This window comes from Lepisosteus oculatus, chromosome 6 (assembly GCF_040954835.1).
Source record: "Lepisosteus oculatus isolate fLepOcu1 chromosome 6, fLepOcu1.hap2, whole genome shotgun sequence".
In the NCBI taxonomy this organism is placed as follows: domain Eukaryota; kingdom Metazoa; phylum Chordata; class Actinopteri; order Semionotiformes; family Lepisosteidae; genus Lepisosteus; species Lepisosteus oculatus.
In genome coordinates, this window is record NC_090701.1 from 14,138,497 (window position 1) to 14,156,143 (window position 17,647).

Sequence of the window (17,647 nt, forward strand, 5' to 3'; positions counted from 1 at the left end):
CTCTGTACTTTGAGTTGCTGTCATGTAGTCATGTGATATCCCAACAGACCAGCATGTAAGCAGATTGAATCTTTGATTTTGTTTAAATGTTCAGTATGTGTGAATTTAAGAGTTTTTCAGGTAACTATACATTTCAAATCCTAAAGATTTCTAAATTCTAAAGATCTTTCTAGACTCACCTTCTTCTTTGATAGGAGCAAAGGACATAACTTCTTGAAAGGTAGTAAACATTTTCCTTCAAACATCTTATGGGGCTGTGCTGGGGAAAAAAGATGAAAAAATGTCGTCAAGGAAGACTATATGCTTGTGCAGGTCTAGACGTCAGACAGACAAATGGAACAGTCCCTAAAAATAGAGATCCTAACTCTTATCAAATAAAAGGTCAATAAAACATATGCTAAACAAATGGGATCCTATTCCAAACACTAAACAAGCACAAGACTGCTTTTAGCCTGCTGGATGCCACATATAGGAAATTCATATTTCCACAAAAATAATAATTGAACAATTCCTTTCATAAACATTCTATATTTAGGTTGATTTCATAATTTATCTGCAACGGGTTCAGTCTTAGTTAAAATGTGTATAATTTTTTGGTCATGTTCAACAGTTGTACAAACATTCCCAAAAATGTATTTTGTTTGATATTGAAAAATTGCATACCCCCAACATATAATGAGATACAATAAGATAGTGTTATTGTAATTAATGTACATTAAATTTACAAATTAAATGAATGGAGCTGGGGTTAACATAAAGATAAAGCTCCTGAAACCTAGGTCAGTTCTTCAGCTTTGCTAAGTTTGAAAATGTGTTCTGAATGTTTTTGCAGTAATGACAGTTTGTTATTTTAAATAATAAATTACTAGTAGTAAAAGAAAGAAATATAAAACAATGGAGATGGTGAACCAGGCAACAAAAATCAAGGTGGAGCAAGGTGTAATCAACTAAGACTGGATATGTCTAATATGTCTAAGACTAGTATACTCTTTTATAGTCCTGCAATAAGGGGAAAAAATACTTTTTTCATTTTCATGTAAAGGTAAAGGCAAAACATATTAGTTTTTAGTATTTATTCATATAAATTAATTTTTAAGAAGTACATGTTTAATGATTTGTACTTTGCATATGTTTGGAGATCATCAAAAGGATGGATTAAACTCAAAAACAACCCCTGGCAGTTTCAGTACGGAAGATTGTTCATTCAGAGAAGATTGAAAATTATACCTTGAACTTTCAACTAATGTATTAATGTATGTTAAAGCTGATGTAGAGCATTTGTCACTGGTACCAAGACCAAATTTCCTTAAACTTTCTTAAACTAGTTTTCTGATATTCTCCTTGTTGCTTGTTTTCTTTGTTTTTCTTCTTGTGTTTCATTTTTGAATCACCTGCATTTTTCATGTTGTTTCTTGTGGTGCTGAAAGCTTTTTACACTTAAAGTACTATCTACTAGTCCCTTTTCACCACGAACTTAACTTGACATCTATAGCATTGTCTTGTCAGTGTCTGTCTGTGTTTACACCGTAGACCTGGAGAATTATATCTCACTCTTCTGTATACTTGTACCTGTATATGGCTGGACTGACAAATAAACCTGAATGTAAACCCTTGAGCCATTAGTTTACAAAAATGGACTCCTTAGGACTTCCGTAATGGTTGGAAGAGCCATCGGCTTGCTACTTTGTCCATTTTTAAAACCTCAGACTTTTAAATAAATCCTGGTATCTAAAGGCATTTTAAAACGTTTCACTTAATGTAGTTGTATACATGTATGAATATATATATATACATACATTCAGGAGAAAGGGAAGAATGAGGATGCTTATACTGTATTTTAAACACACGCTTTTCAGACACAGTAGTTAAATTACTACTGAATCCATTTCAGAGCACTGGAGAGTTATCAATTGTAAAAGTGAATTCTTAGTGACAGCACTGAAAATTCACAATGGTCTGGTAAGCCATAGCCAGCTTATACACATCTAACCCCTGCCTCACTGTTACTAACTGTTAAGATTCCCAGACAGGAGTTAGGGGTGCTTAAGTTGCCTATGGTTTGCCAGACAAGTTGGCTATGGCACCAGACTCACAACAGTGAGTATTATAACATAACACAGGTTAGTCAATAATGATAAGACTACATTTTTAACCTGTACTCCAGATGAGCCACCATCACATCTCCACTTCTGAGACCTTAAGGAAGAGAGATATATTATCAATGTCTTTAACATAAGTGGTAATTACATACACATCACAACAGACTTAACTATGGAGACCTTTTCGATTTTTGTTGTATTTACTGTATGTAACCGAAAATTTTAAATTACTTATTTAATTGAAATCATTTTAATTGAGTAATAACAACCTGAATAAAAAATAATTACAGAATCCAGCACCCACTGATCAAAATGGCTTAAGACTCCATGATAACTCCTTTAAGATATGCTTTAGCTTCATACTTTAAACAAACTAAGATCCTTGTGCAAGACAAACAATCATTAGGCTAGCACAGGTGTATAAGTTCTTCAGAACCTTGTCTACTAAAACTATGGAACCTGCTGTAAATATACTCATATTATGTCTAGATAAGCAATATGTCTTGCGGTACAATGTTTTATTTGGTTGTATTCAAGGCATATGAAGCAAAACTAGTACTGCTGAAACCATCTGTTTTCTTCTGTTGAATCCATGGTAACCATATACTGTACTGTAGTCCCAACAGACGGTAAATATTCATAGAAGGGGTTAGATGTCTGGTCTTCTTTTGAGTAAAATGCAGTTTCCAAACAAGCTATTTTGAAGAAATAAAATACTTAAAACTGTTAAGTAAAGTTCTGGTCCCTGGTTTCAGGTCCATATCAATGGAAGATGGAGAAAAATCCAAACAGCAATTAGTTAATAATAATAATAATAATAATAAACTTTATTTTATATAGCGCCTTTAAAGGTGGCTTCTCAAAGCGCTTTACAGGATGACAATAACAATAAATAAGAAGACTACAACAATAAATAAGAAAATTAAAGTTAAACTCAAAAAGGACAACAGTGTCTTTTCTGAATTTAATTCTTGCCTAGCACATATTCATTTAATTGGACTAATTACTAGATTAAGTGGAAAAAAGTCTACACAGGTTTTCCGTTACTGAATGAAGTCAATGTTTTAGAACATCAAGAATGTACAGTAAGTCCTAGAAGAAGTGCTATATGTTTCCAGCTGAGCCTATAGTTGTGTAATTAATTTAACTGAGAGCTTAAATTGGAACACAATCCAGAAAACCCTTTGGCCCTTCAGGATCAAAGAACATTTTTAAACTGTACAAATACAGAAAAGTATTTGGGAAAGTAAATTAACTAAGGATAACTAAATCCTTAGTTATACATTTATTATTAACAACAGATAATGTAGAACGTAACAGAATAATCATGAGAATATTAAATATTTCATGTGGGTAGCTGCGTCAGCATGCGTAGGCTGCAAAGGAACAAGTAATAGGTTAATTACATGCTGAAGAAATAAGAAAGAAAACACATTTCAGCTGTGGAGCCTTCTCACACCTTCTCACATACTTGTTCCTTAAATAGTTCATGTCTATTAGATCATAAGTTTGAAAATAGCCTTCTGAGAAAACACACAATTTTGTTTTATTTGCTGAAGTATTGAAATAAATCTGTACAGATAGATCTCCAAACAAATAAGATGCAGACAAATTAGAATATTTTTGAAAACAGAAACACTAAAATACACAAATATGACTGGTAAAAAATAGTTTCATAATACAATTTTCTATGTAAGTTATTTTTTTCTTTTTATATGTATTATATTTAGAACACTCACAAGCTATTCAAATGTTACATAATATTCCAATGATTAAATTATAATGCTATAGTGTATATAGAACAGGCTTTGGTTAATAAAAATATAATTTAAGCAAAAGCTTTTTAAAAAATGCCATTTGATGAGTGCTCAATAAAAACAGCTTCTTTAGCATTGTAGTGCACCATTATTAATATCCACCTATATTTTTTTTCCCCGCACTGCAGAACAAACATAGAAATGGAAGTTAAAGTGTATTTAGGATAGATCTAAAGCACTTCTTTACTCAGAGCAGTGAGTATTTTACAACAAATAATCTCTAGCATGTTGTATAGGCTAATTACAGGGATTTTAAAAGAAGCGGCTTGATATGTTTATAAATGATTGGATCAATAGGGTACTAGCATTTAGATTACTTCATCTCATTTGTAAACTTTCTTAAGATCTTACTTTCTTCAAAAATAAAAAATACAACATAAACAAAGGAAAAGGTTATGTCTTTTTTTATTCAGAGTTCAAAGAAGAGGATTTTAAATGCAGCAACATGAAGTTTTTTTGGAACACAAAAATTCATCAGTCAGAAACACCCATGATTTAAAAACACACCAGTGGTAACAATAAATGTAAAGGTGACTGGAAAGAAACATATCCTCAAGATACATGAATTTCTGCATTGAAATTTTGAGGGGACAATGACAGGTAATGATTCACTTTCCCTATTCTGAAAAATGTCATCATAAAACCTTCTCACTTTGCATTCCTAGAAAACACTGATTCATTTTTACAAACTAAATTTTATCAACAGCTTAATTAATAAAAGCTTACTTTGATGGTCTATAACGGGGAAATAGTCATGTATCCCATTCAATTTACAGCTAAATTATTTTATAAAATTATAACATAAAAAGAATATTTAATTGAATATGAAATTGTCTAAATTTAAAATTGTTTGCCTTCAAACAATTAAATTTTGCTTGATTTTTTTTTTGTGCAAATGAGCAAAAAGCATTAAGTTAACACGAGTTCCTGAAGTAGCCGTATCATTCCTTTTTGTTGTGTCTCAGGATCTGAGATCAGCCCTGGGTAATAAATGCTGACACGCTAAAGCCAACATTGCACACAGCGCCTTTAATAGTTTTCATTTTTCTTCTTTACAGGATGGCCTTTTTTGTGCCATTATGAATGATCAGCACATGCCCACCACTCTGGATCTTTTGTAGAAGCTTCTCCCTCTCTGACCTCTATCCCAGAAGATGCTACTGTGACCATTATTTTCCTCTGTGTCTCCCTCACCTCCCATTTACACCATTTCCTACACAGACAATTTATATAAAAGACTTTCCTCAGCTTTCATCAAATCTAGGTAGCAGGCCCATTTCGTAACATTAATTCTCTCTCTTGCCAACCGCCACATCAATTCAGTACTTTATAAACTATTTCAGGGATCCGATTTATCAGGCCTGACAGAACTTCACACAGAAATAAACAGCACTGCCTCGGCCTAGCTCACTCAGCAGCTTCTATTTATCATTATTTAATTCAGAGGCCTAAAATTCTCTGACATTATTAATAGTAAGATGAATCGCTGGAAAACTCCAGAATCTGTGACCAACGAGGCTGAAATAATCCATTTCGGTGAAAATGTCTGTGCGGAATTGCATTCCCTGATGGGTAGGCTCTCTGTCATTAGTGCCTCCATATGCATGGGTGGTAAAGTACTGAAGCATGAAGTCCCCAAAGAGTTAGATACTTCCCCAGCAATTCCTTTCCACAAGCCAGAACCACAGTAAACGGACTGCAGCACAGTTTAACACTTCTGTCAGTTGAATTTAAATGCACTAATTTAAGCCTGTTGTACTTGATTAACTTTAACTTGGCTCATGCTGAACTTGTGTCTGAGGCAGACCTGGGAATGTATTAGTTCATTATTAGGGTTGTATTACTTAGTCGCCTTGATAAAAGATAATCAGCTGCCTGGCTAATCCTTGGATACTTAATAGTTGTATGCATAGTTATGTTCTTTATTGTTTGCTTCTTTATTAGAAATAATGGATAAATGGAAACAACGGAGATCTCACAAAGTAAACTAGTGAAAAATCCCACATTATGCAGATCATTTTATTATAGTATAGGTAATAGCATAAGCACTATACATATTTATATATTTATTTGCTTTTAAAATATATTATAATACAACTAGTAGTTGCAGTAAGTACATTACATTTTAGGAGAACTAAGGTCACCAATGTTTCTTAGCTCTAGATACAGTGTGTAAATCAGAGAGAGGTTAAAGAATTTATGTCTCAGCAGGTGCTTATCAAACAGCGACAAACCTCACCCTAGCAAAGCTTTGCTACTGCAAAAAAAGTGTTCACACAGGGCTGTCCCTTCATATAAACCTCCTTGTAGAAGGTGGATAAAGACAAGGCATGGGTGCATGCCTGCTAAATTTAATGTAGTTAAAGTACCAACTTTTCTGTTTTAGGAGTAAAATGATCATTTTGCTTCCATATTTATATCTCCTATGCTATTCTCCCTTTGTTCTGTTGCATTTGTCCCAAGCCTTCCAGTGGGTTTCCCCTCCCAGGAATCCCCAGAATTCAGCCAGGATCTCTTGAACATTTTCTTTATTCTGGGTTAAGAGGTTAAGCTCTTAGGGACAGTTACTGCTGCAAGTAGAGAAGTTACAGTACTCAGTGAGGATTAAAAGCATAATGAAAAAAAAACTGAATTCACATACAGTATCTAACAGGAAAAATGAAACATTGTTATTTTAGAGCTGTATTATAATGCTTTTGGAATAATGAATTAAAATCATTCAAACAATTTTGATTTGCTTTTGATTGGCTTTGTACAGTATTATTTGACTTTTAACTGTTAATGCCATAACACTGTATTTATACATAGTGACATCATTTCAAATTAAAATTGTGCTTTGACCTTGTTAGAATCTGATAATCACAATAATTTTTACTTATTGTGGGTTTTTTTCTTATTCCAATGTCTTGTTTGCTGTTTTGTGTGATTAAAATGTAACAGTCCTGCAACTTTAAGAATATGATACAACATCTCTGAACTAACACGTTCTCATCCCAAATTTTACTGTACGTCTTCAAAGTAACAAATCGTAATGCAGACCTTTAGCAAACAAGGCACAGCATGTCACAGATTAAATTCTCACAGCACCATCCCTTTGCTCACTATTAGTTTCTCTACAGCCTTATAAATGTCCTCTGCCAAATTACACTACTATTTTGTCCAAAACATTGCCAAACTGGGAAGTCCCCATTCATGGCACAATTCTACAAAGCCTGTACATCCTGATCATACAGTACACCCCACATGAAGGACTCGCAGAAAGCAGATTTATACTGCACAGTAGGTACTGTACAGTAGGTAGGGGTTGGGAGGTTACATCCCAAGAGACGTCTTTGAAGGAGAGGGGTTTAGATAGTGAAGTCATCATGCATAGCATTACTTTACAAAAAGCCCAGGGGATGGCATAGTATTTTAAGGCCCTCTTATCTATGAAATACTGTTTTTATTAATAACTAGAGGATCCCACGGCAGCTTGGAGGAGTCAGGGATAGTGGGCATGTCTTTCCCAGATGGCATCCCAGTACCCCCTTAACCTGTCACAGCAACAGCTTATACAGAATTATTCATTCCCTTAACACATAACAAAAATATGTATATAGCATATAAAAACAAACTTGAAAATTTAGTTAATTGAGCACCATCTTATTATGGTTATACAGAATCAATAAGCACAAGTCTTGAATTTTGGGGTAGACAGGCTGATCCAATAGCTGTGTGATATATAATCACAGTACTAAAGAGAGTAATAAAACAAGGAAAAGAAAGCAAATGCATCAATAAGTGCGAGCAGGTACTGGTCTTCAGTTGTGATGGACAGAGGGGAGCTAGGTTCTCTATCCCCTCCCTACTAAGAGAGGGGAATTTAATTCCCCTCTCCCTCACACGTAAAGAAGGCTGCATGGCCAAAATGTTATGTTACTTTTCTTTCCCTTTTAGCATAGAATAAACCTTTACCTGCTCAAATGTATCAATATCTCATTAAAGTCCCTCCAGCAACTTACTGTGTTTTATAAGAGTTTTTTTTGTATGTTCTTGCTAATCCATTAGAACTACTGTAATTTAATCAAATGTTTTTATTGAATCCATGGCTCCTGGCCCTGCATTAGTGCAATGAGCCCCATCTTACCATTCTCCCATGAAGGAATACAATTCAGTTTTCCCTTAGTGCTTCCAGGACCTCTGCATCAGTTCTCGCAAACCTTCAAGATATGAATGTGCTTGTGTCTGTTCTGTTTTGTTCTTGATGAATGACCTGCATGTTAAGGCCTGTTCCTAAACTTCAGAATATAGGTTAGATCTGAACCCTGGCAAGCATTTCCTAACTAGTGTAGCAAGAATGTACTGCTAATCTGTTCAATACAAAAACAATTCAAAGGGCTACATCAAGCCCAGTAATGAAACAAGAATCTGAGGACACAAGTTAAACTTAAGTGCTAGACATATCAGGGCATAAAACAGAACCTAACACATTTCTTGTTGGGGGCTAATATGCAAATTTAAATCCCCCATCTAAAGAAAAACACCGTCTCATGCATTGAAAGTAATTTTATAATTAATGAATATTTAAGACAATTTAATTAGTAGTCATCACAAGCCACAACAAAAAATAATCTGTTTTATTTCAATTGTACTTCATTGTTCCAAAGTGGTGTGCTCTATATATGATTGCTGTTGGCAATGTTGGTTTGTATACTGAATTATAATTCTTCAATGAAGTTTGGAAAAGGTAAAAAAAAATCTAATTGAATTTTAAGGGGAATTGATAATTTAAGGAATTTCAATAATTTATTTAATAATATTTTTGATTGAAATTTTGTATATAAAAACTGATTTGTATATACTATACCACATATATTTGTATACACTGTAATATAAATCTTTATATATAGATATCAAATATTGATCATTTTGCCCATCAAAATGATTTCCTTCTCACTGTATATCTACAGATGGTTTCCAATGTCTTGTTTTATGTGTAATAAATTTTGCTGGAATACTGATCTCATTGAAACTAATTGGTACCCCAGAAATTGTGAGTATGGTTCATTCAAAAGACCTATAATGTGGTTAGTAGTCATAGATCATTTAAGACAGAGCTATTGTACTTTAAAGGAACATAAGAAAGATTACAGATGAGTGGAGGCCACTTGGCTCATCTAATCAATTTGGTAGTTAGTAGTTAATTCATCCAAGGATCTCATCCAGCCATTTCTTGAAATAAACCACTATATTGTCTTCTTAACATGGCTGGGTTGCTTGTTTCAAACTCCCAAAACCCTTTGGGTAAAGAAGTGCCTCCCGTTCTCAGTTTAAGAAACAGTTCCATGTACAGTAATTTCCACTTGTACCTTCTGGGTGTTGTTTCACGGTTCATTCTGAAGAAAACCACTGGGCTGCCCTTGTCTACACTGCCTTGGAGGATTTTGAAAACTTACCAACCAACAGTAACTAAACTAAACAGTTTCGATTCCTTCAATATGTCAGTGTAGAACTTACCCTGAAGCCCAAGAATGGATCTGCTCTTATCTCGATAGATTACAGAGCAGAAATATTTTGCCTCTACAGGTATTGTACGTGGTGATCAAAACTATGGACAGTATTCAAAATGAGTCCTTACTGAAACTTTACATAAATTTAAACATAATATTCCTCAATATCAATTCTACACATTTAAATATATATCTGTTACGACCCCAAGTGTCTAGGGGTAAAGGGGTGTAACATTTAGGATAATTCTTTTGGAAGCAGGTGGGTTTTGGTGAGGGACTAGGAAGTGTGATAACAAGGGTAAGGAACTAGAGTGGTGCCAAAGAAAAGAAAATAAAAACAAAATGGAGCTGGCTAGGACAGTGAAGGAAAACTAATCTGACTACAAAAGAAAACCCGAAACACATGGTCTTCGGCGTCTTCAACACCCTAGCTAACCTGCACTGACTACCCAAAACCATACAAGACAAACGGCACTCACCCGTACTAAACTAGTGTACTAATACAAAATCAACTAAGTGTGTAAGTGTACCCAACAACCTAAACTAACCTTATATACAAAAGTTCACACAAAAACACAAGTGAACCAGGAATACAAATAAGGGAAAACAAGAGTAATCAACAGGAGCAGGGTACAAAAGAACACAAAAGTTGAACATGTAACACTGGGGCAAGGTAATGGCAAAACAAGGATGAACACACAAACAAACGAAAGTACAAAGAAACTAACAGAAAACCAACAAAACAACAAAGCCGAAGCTATACAAAAATACACACACACACAAAGCAAAACAAACCAACAAACGAAGCCAAAGCAATAACCAGAAGCGAAGCAAAGCGATAACCGAAACCAAACGGGACCGAAGTCAAACAAAAGGCCTCTCCTTGCTGAAAACCTCCATGTTATATGCTGAATAAGATGTGTTCTGATTGGCTGAGAGCTAATTGATGATGACGTCATACTGAAAGTGTGGTGTAATGGTGGGCCAATGGGGAAGGGAGAACAATCAAGGGTCAGCAGTGTGGACATAACAGAAAAAAACACACACAGAACACACACTGAGATGTAACAATATCATAGTATTTTGATTTGCTTCCCTAAATTTAATTAAAGACGTAAATGAAACAACACCTAGGTTGTTTTCATAAGTAGCCTGTCATGCCCCACACTCTCCCTCGCAAACACCATTAAATTCTCAAAATCACTGTTTCACGATCTCGTTCCTAATTGAACCGATCACAATCTCACATGCACCAGATTCTCACTGCTGGACTTTATCCAACCACATCCCTATCCCTTCAGTATTTAAAGATCCCTCACGCACCAACCCATACTCACTATTGAGAAGCCTCCTTTTGAGGTATCTTTTCCCTTTTCGATCTCATCTCTCTGATTTTGCCTTTTGGATTGTCTTCTCGGTTTGTCTCAGATCTTTCTGGTTATCTAACCTATAGCTCCTATCGACCTTGCTTCTGGATTACGATTTTGGATTGTTTGCAATCCTCAGAATTCACAGCTACACACAGGATTCTCTGAAAACTACCTGCCGGCTCCCTGGCATAGCCTCTTCTAAGTCATTTTTCATTTTGTAGTTAATATTTAATAATACCCTACATCAAAACTTTTAAGGCATTGACTAATCCACATTGCTATTAATGGGATGGTACTGTGATTGCCTACTGATTTATTTTACAGTACTGATACTGGACACATTGCAACAATCAGAATATGGATTTTAAAAGAAAGGAATTTCAGTTATTTAACCATTACCAAATGTATCCATTTATATACAGTATGTATGCACAGTGACTTGTGAATGCTGTCACAGCTTCAAAGGATTTCTCATTTTTTAATTACAAATGATACAGCATATAATATACATAGTTAAAGTGAATAAGCAAAATGTGAATACTTCACAGAGGGTGAAAGAAGTAAAATGTCATCAAAAACTAAAAGCACTCCACAACTAAATGAAACAGAAACAATTAATCATTTGAATTTAACTAGATTTAATAAGGTTAAAGTGAAAAAAAACAATCTTCTCACAAAAAACATTTACATTTACTGTTTATAAACAGTAGCAGAATCCAAGTGTATGTGTACACCCATTTCATTTAAGGTGCTGAATTCCTGTTAAATGTGAAGTCAAGTAGAATGTAATTAAACACATAGGGAGAAGATAAATAATGAATTATATATTATATATGAGTTTTTAAAGTAATAATTTAGAGAAATTGGAGTTTTATGAAAATAATTCTCAAAAGACTGGCTAACTGTTGTGGAAAACATCCATCATCTTCAGGATTTTAGGTATCTCTGAAGATAAAACAACCTCAAACATAATTTAAAAGACTGCAAACATATTAAAAATCTAACTACATACAAGTTACTTAAAAAGTGTCCAATCCTTTGGGGATACAATTAAACAGTAAGCATTTTTTCTTAGATACCATTACTTTCTCCCTAGATGGTAGTTTGTTCCACCAATTGCATGCAACTCACTCAATTGCACAGGTACTGTATTTCTGCGTTTGAATGTGAAAATTCTGTTTGCCCTTACTTAACTAAATGAGACAAGCGATGATGCAAGAGAATTATTTTCTGATGAGAGGTCAAGTCATTCCTCTCCTACTGCAGCCCATCTACTGGAATAGTGGGGCGTTTCATTTGAGAAATTTCAAAAAGATTGATGGGCGCACTTATAATTTTCTAATTTCCAATTCACTCAGGGATTTAACTGGAACTAGCAATTTTTCTGAGTGCCAACCAGATTTCTTTTATTTCTGTGCAGGGTAAATGGGAAGAATCTTACAGTCCATTAAGCAGACAGTCCGAGTCATAAAAAAGTGCAGAGCTGGAGTGCTTTCAGTCATGAACAGCAGGCTGTTTGATCTGCCAGTGATGTACTTATAAAAATCATAGATTTGTCAGAGATAATAAGTATGATTCTTTGTACATTTGCATTTCAGAAATACAGCAAAGCTAACTTCTTTTATAAAAGTATGCCTCTATGGTTATTTTGTACTTAAAGGATTTTTAAATCAACATTAGCTGACTATTCCAATGGTAATAAACATAAATATTTCAGAAGATTTAATCAATAAATGAGCTAGAAAAATGCATATCCATATTTATTGAAGACAACATTTAGAAAGAAATCCACAGTTGTCTCATTACTCCGATGTGTACTGCAAGAAATATAATAACTTCCTACTTAAGGGCTGTTTAAATGCTTTTATTCTTTTTATTTTAAACAGATATGTACCAAAATTGTAAAACAAAAATTATAGTGGGTGAGACTATTCTTCAGGAAAGCTTACAGGTCTAATTATTGTCTGAAGTAAGACAAATTGTCTTATTAATTGACCTGAGACTCTAAGGAATGTGGTTTCTCTGAAGAAAGTTCTGAATTAAAGAACTGATGAAAATCGGTACGTGAATCTACAGTATAGTGACTTGAATAGTGCCAAAACTATTCAGACCCTTTCTAGGGTGTCCCATTTTGTGAATTTATAAAATGATGTTTCATTTTGTTTAAGCCTAATTATTTATTTAAAAACCTGAATGCTCAAACTACAGTAAGGATAAGATGAGTAAGTCACTAAAAACTAAAGGGAAAATTGCATAAGACCTGCTAGATTTGCTTGCTTTGTGTTCGGGATATTGCTGACTGGTTTATTTCTTTCCCATCATAGCCATTGAACTCTGTAGCTCTTTCAAATTTCTCATTGGCATACCTCACCAGTTTTATTCTTGCCCAGTTGCTCAGTCTGGGGGAATCTTGAAAGTATGCAGGTGATACAAGGCATTTTCTATGTCTTGCAGATTGAGCTGACTGTGCTCACAGGGATGTTCAGAGACTTTGATATTTTTGTACTCTTCTTCTTATGCTTTCAGTGATTTTATCCATTACTCCTTAGTTGTGCTTGAAATTCACTACCTGACAAAGGAACCTCACAGAGATAGGTGTTAGTATTCTGAAACAATGGAAACTGATATCATTGCAAATAAACTAAGGCTTTAATGGGGCTGAACAAGGTCATTTTGTGTACCTAAATAATTTTTGTTTAACACTGTAAAAGGATACTAATCATTCATAACTTTAATTTTTCAGAATATTATTTCTTCTTTCAATTTGTTTTATTTGCATGGATTGTGTAGCGTGGGTTGTGTCTATAATACATATGAATTGCTTCACCAAAGTGATGTGACTGCAAGCTTTAAAAATGTGAAACAAAATGTGAGAACTCTACAAGGATCTGAGTACTTCTGTAATGCAATGTATAAATGTATTTATTTTTCTCTCTGTTTCTGAGTGACAGAATTTGATAGTATTGTTTTAATTAGCTTTTTTTTCACTGTTATATGCACCTGGTTTGCGCTTTGCTCTACATAATTTCTTCTTTTACCCCTCCATTTTCTAACTGTTTTATCCAATACAGAGTCTTGAGGGAGCCAGAGCCTATCCCGCCAAGCAAAGGGTGAAGTAGCCCACATGAACACAGGAAAAAGTTACAAAGTCCATACAGATAGCACCCCGGGAACTGAAACCCATTCTCAGCAATACTAACCAATACACCACCATGTCACCCTGACATCTATCAATACTACACAAAAACTTGTTTAGACTTAGATTCATTTATTTAGATTTTATTTTGAAATACTTTAGTTCATCCATATTTTAATTGCTTTACTTAAATCTAATGTTCAGACAAAATAAAAGCACTTTTCCCAGTGCAACCCGAATAAAAACAACAACAAAAACACCATCTATTTATATTCACTCTCATACAGTATATTGCTTGTAACATCAACGATCTACATATTGAGATGCCTAATGATCTCAAGATAGCTGCTATTTCTGAACTGAAAAGTACTACGTGATACTTGGAAACATTCTCCCTGAAGGAAGATGCAAACCATTTGCTCAAAAACTTTAATGATTACTGAGGTCAGGGCCTCATGGGTCTATAACCTTTCAGGCAGTGTCACAGGAGCTGGTTCTGACTCCCATGCATAGTTAAAGACCCTATGCGAGACGGTATAATCCGAAAGGGTCTGGAGAAGGACATCAGGGGAAGATACAACAGCAGGGTCAGGATCAGTTGACAGACAGGGGGAAGGCAACCAAGTCCAAATGGGTCCAAAAAGGGGTTATCAGGGCGCAGGATCCATCCGGGACGAAGACAGTTAAAATTCCTGGGAAGGGGAACCGAGACTGAGAACTAAAACCTTAACAGGACCAGGTGCTCCGAGCCCTGGACTCAGAAGATCTGAAAGCCAGGGTGAAGCCTTTGCCGTCGGGTAACTCCTGGACCCACTGGTAGGCAGGCTTCCAGGTGTCCATCTTCCAATGCTGAGCCAGGAACTGCGGAGACGCTAGGCTTTTAACCAAAATACAAACAAGACACTCCAGGAAATAATAGAACCTAATCATAAAAGAAAAGGGCAGGAACACCCACTAGAACAGGGATGTGGAATGTAACAGGCAGATGACAATGGCTTTACACTGCTTAAGAGACCTATTAAAATATCAGTAAAACCAGTGGCAAGCTGGTAGGCACAGCACTTTAGAGTTGCCGTGGATACAAGATCAGGATCCACCTTCCAATATACTTGTATTGTTGTGTAGCAGGTTCCTCACTTCATGCTACTGAATTACAAAACTACTGTAGGCAGGCTTTGTTTCTCAAATCTACAATAAAATTCATTAAGATAATCAGAAAGCTTTGGATCATTATTATAGACTGTGTGTTTGACTTCTAGCCTGTCATCAGCTGGAGACCCAGCCACATCTCTTGACTTTCCTTAGTATAGTGCCTGTTCTCAAGTTTATTCTTGTACTGTAATTAGTCTTATTCCTCCTCACAACACACTCATAATCATATTTAGCCATTTTGTACAACTCTCTCCACATTTATAAGCTTCATTATTCTTCCTGCATAAGCTCATAACCTCACTGCTAAACCATGGCTTGTTGTTACTATTGTTACTAAAGACAGTCACTGTCATAGATGAAATGCATACAATTTCAGAAAAATTAAAATAGGAGGTAATCATGTTAGTATATTCATCTACAGTACGTCACTACACGCCTCCCTAAAAACAGTCCAGTCAATAATATCCAAACAATCATTTGATTGAATTCACCTCAATCAAATGAGGTGAATTCCTGCAGCAGGTAAAAAGGTGAACAGGAGAGAGTTTTAGTAGCAGTACACAACCTCTGGTTCACGTAAAAACAGACACTCCCCGGTGAAGTGCCAGAACCAGTACCACCAATGTCAACCCATGTCTCAATGAAACACATCAACGAGCAATTGTCAACATCTCTCTGGAACAAATGAGAGTTATGAGTATCCAGCTCATCCCTCTTGTTAGGCAAAGAGCAACCATCGGAAAGGATTTAACTAGGCAATGATGAGTGATGTTTTCAGCGCCGAAGACATACCAGAACACCAGCCCTGCTCCCCCCCTTCCTGCGCTGGTGTTTAAATTGTTTGTGGTAGTAGCTCAAGCACCTGTAGCCACATCCCTTAAAGAGAATTTCAACTTCAGCAGAAATTCAAAACTGTCCCAAATACATAGCAAATAAAGCCTTTTGTATTTAAGTGGTCAAACAGTACAATCAACTCACAAGAACCTACTGTAAGAACAAATAAAACAAACAAAAAATCAGAGCAAACAAAATGAACACAGACAGACATGAACACAGGCTATGTCACCCTAGTACAGTATGTCACCATCAATTAGAGGCTCACACGATCACTCATAATCTGTTTGAACCATTCCAGTCTGGTTTTCACACTAATCATAGCACTGAGACTGCTCTTGTCAGGGCTATGAATGATTTGTGTCTGACTTGGGGATATACAGTATACAGTATATTATGGAGATATATATTAGAATACTATAAGTATTCTAATGCTCCTTAATCCTAGTGGAGCTCTTGATACAGTAAATCATTCATTGTTGTTCAAATGCTTGCAGACATTTTTGTCTATCACTGGCACTGTTTTTAACAGGCTCTGCTCATATCTGACTGGTGGCAGCATTTCGTTTCCCTTATTTCTTATTAATCCCCCAATGCTCCAGTCTATCACGGTGTGCCCACAGGGTTTAGTCTTGAGCCCATTCTTCTTATTTATATGTTTATCTTGGTCAGATTATAAACAAGCATGGTGTTCAGATTCAAAATTATACAGACGATACATAGACTTACATTAAAATCTTTTCCATTCTGATCTTCGGCCTCTGTCTTGTCTGCGACATCAAGCTCTGGATAACACTTAATTGCTTGAAGCTAAATAGTGACAAAACATACATTTTACTGTAAATATGTTTGTGTATACATTCCTTCCCATAGGCTCTGTTCAGCTGAGGGTGGTCCGTTGCTCACTGTGCCTAGGACTAAATGCCAGACTTTTGAGATCAATTGCAACAATTTTTTCCGATTTAGCACGTAGCCGCATACTACTGTAAGTCATGGACTAGTTAATAAGATACTTTCTGGTATTTTCTGGTAATCATCCAGCTCTAAGCTTAATTGCAAGAAAACAAACATGTGCGGAACAAAGTTGCAGACCAGCTGAACCTGTGCTTAGTACAGTTCTAGGGGCTCAGCATTGTTGTTGTTCTAACTAGCATGAACTACAGGGTTGCTCAGAATCAGAACATTAATCAATTAATCTGATCAGTAAATTAACATGTAGGCCACATTGATATAGAATTCTTATTTTGTCTTTTGTTTTTTGTTATACATACTCTAACTGAATATACAGTACCTGATAATTTTATGTTAGTATTTAATTTATGAATTGCATTTATTATAAAATATACATAACTACTAAGGCGATACTCAATTACAATTAGTCACAAGACAAAGAGTACAGCAGCTGTGGCTTTAAGATTGAACACGTATCGTATTATAGTGGCTTTTATTTGCATATAATTTACTATAATTTACATTTACTTTAATTGTATATCTACTCTATATTATTATAGGTCTGATGCTACTTACACTGTGAAATATGGTAACACTAATAACAAAAGCAGATACAGCCACGGTGTAAAAGCTGACAGTCAGAATCTTGAAGAAATGACTCAAGACAATTCTTAGATCATTAAGCATCCAAACAAGCAAGGTGGGCCAAATGGCTTCCTGTCATTTGTGACCTTTCTGATGTTATTATGTTCTTAAAATATTTTCTGGGTTTTGTTGTTTGCGAAATTTAATTTTGAAT

At 35.2% G+C, this 17,647-nt stretch overlaps 1 long non-coding RNA gene across 1 annotated transcript in view; it reads right to left on the minus strand.

Moving 5' to 3' along the window:
* Positions 1-16,708, minus strand: part of LOC138239385 (uncharacterized) — a 33,389-nt gene extending 16,681 nt beyond the window's left edge. Inside the window, exons 1-3 of the long non-coding RNA XR_011189834.1 lie at positions 16,627-16,708; positions 2,154-2,196; positions 180-259 (exon numbers count right to left, since the gene is read on the minus strand). This is a non-coding gene — a long non-coding RNA (uncharacterized lncRNA). The remainder of the gene's footprint in view (positions 1-179; positions 260-2,153; positions 2,197-16,626) is intronic.
* Positions 16,709-17,647: the final 939 nt, after the last annotated feature.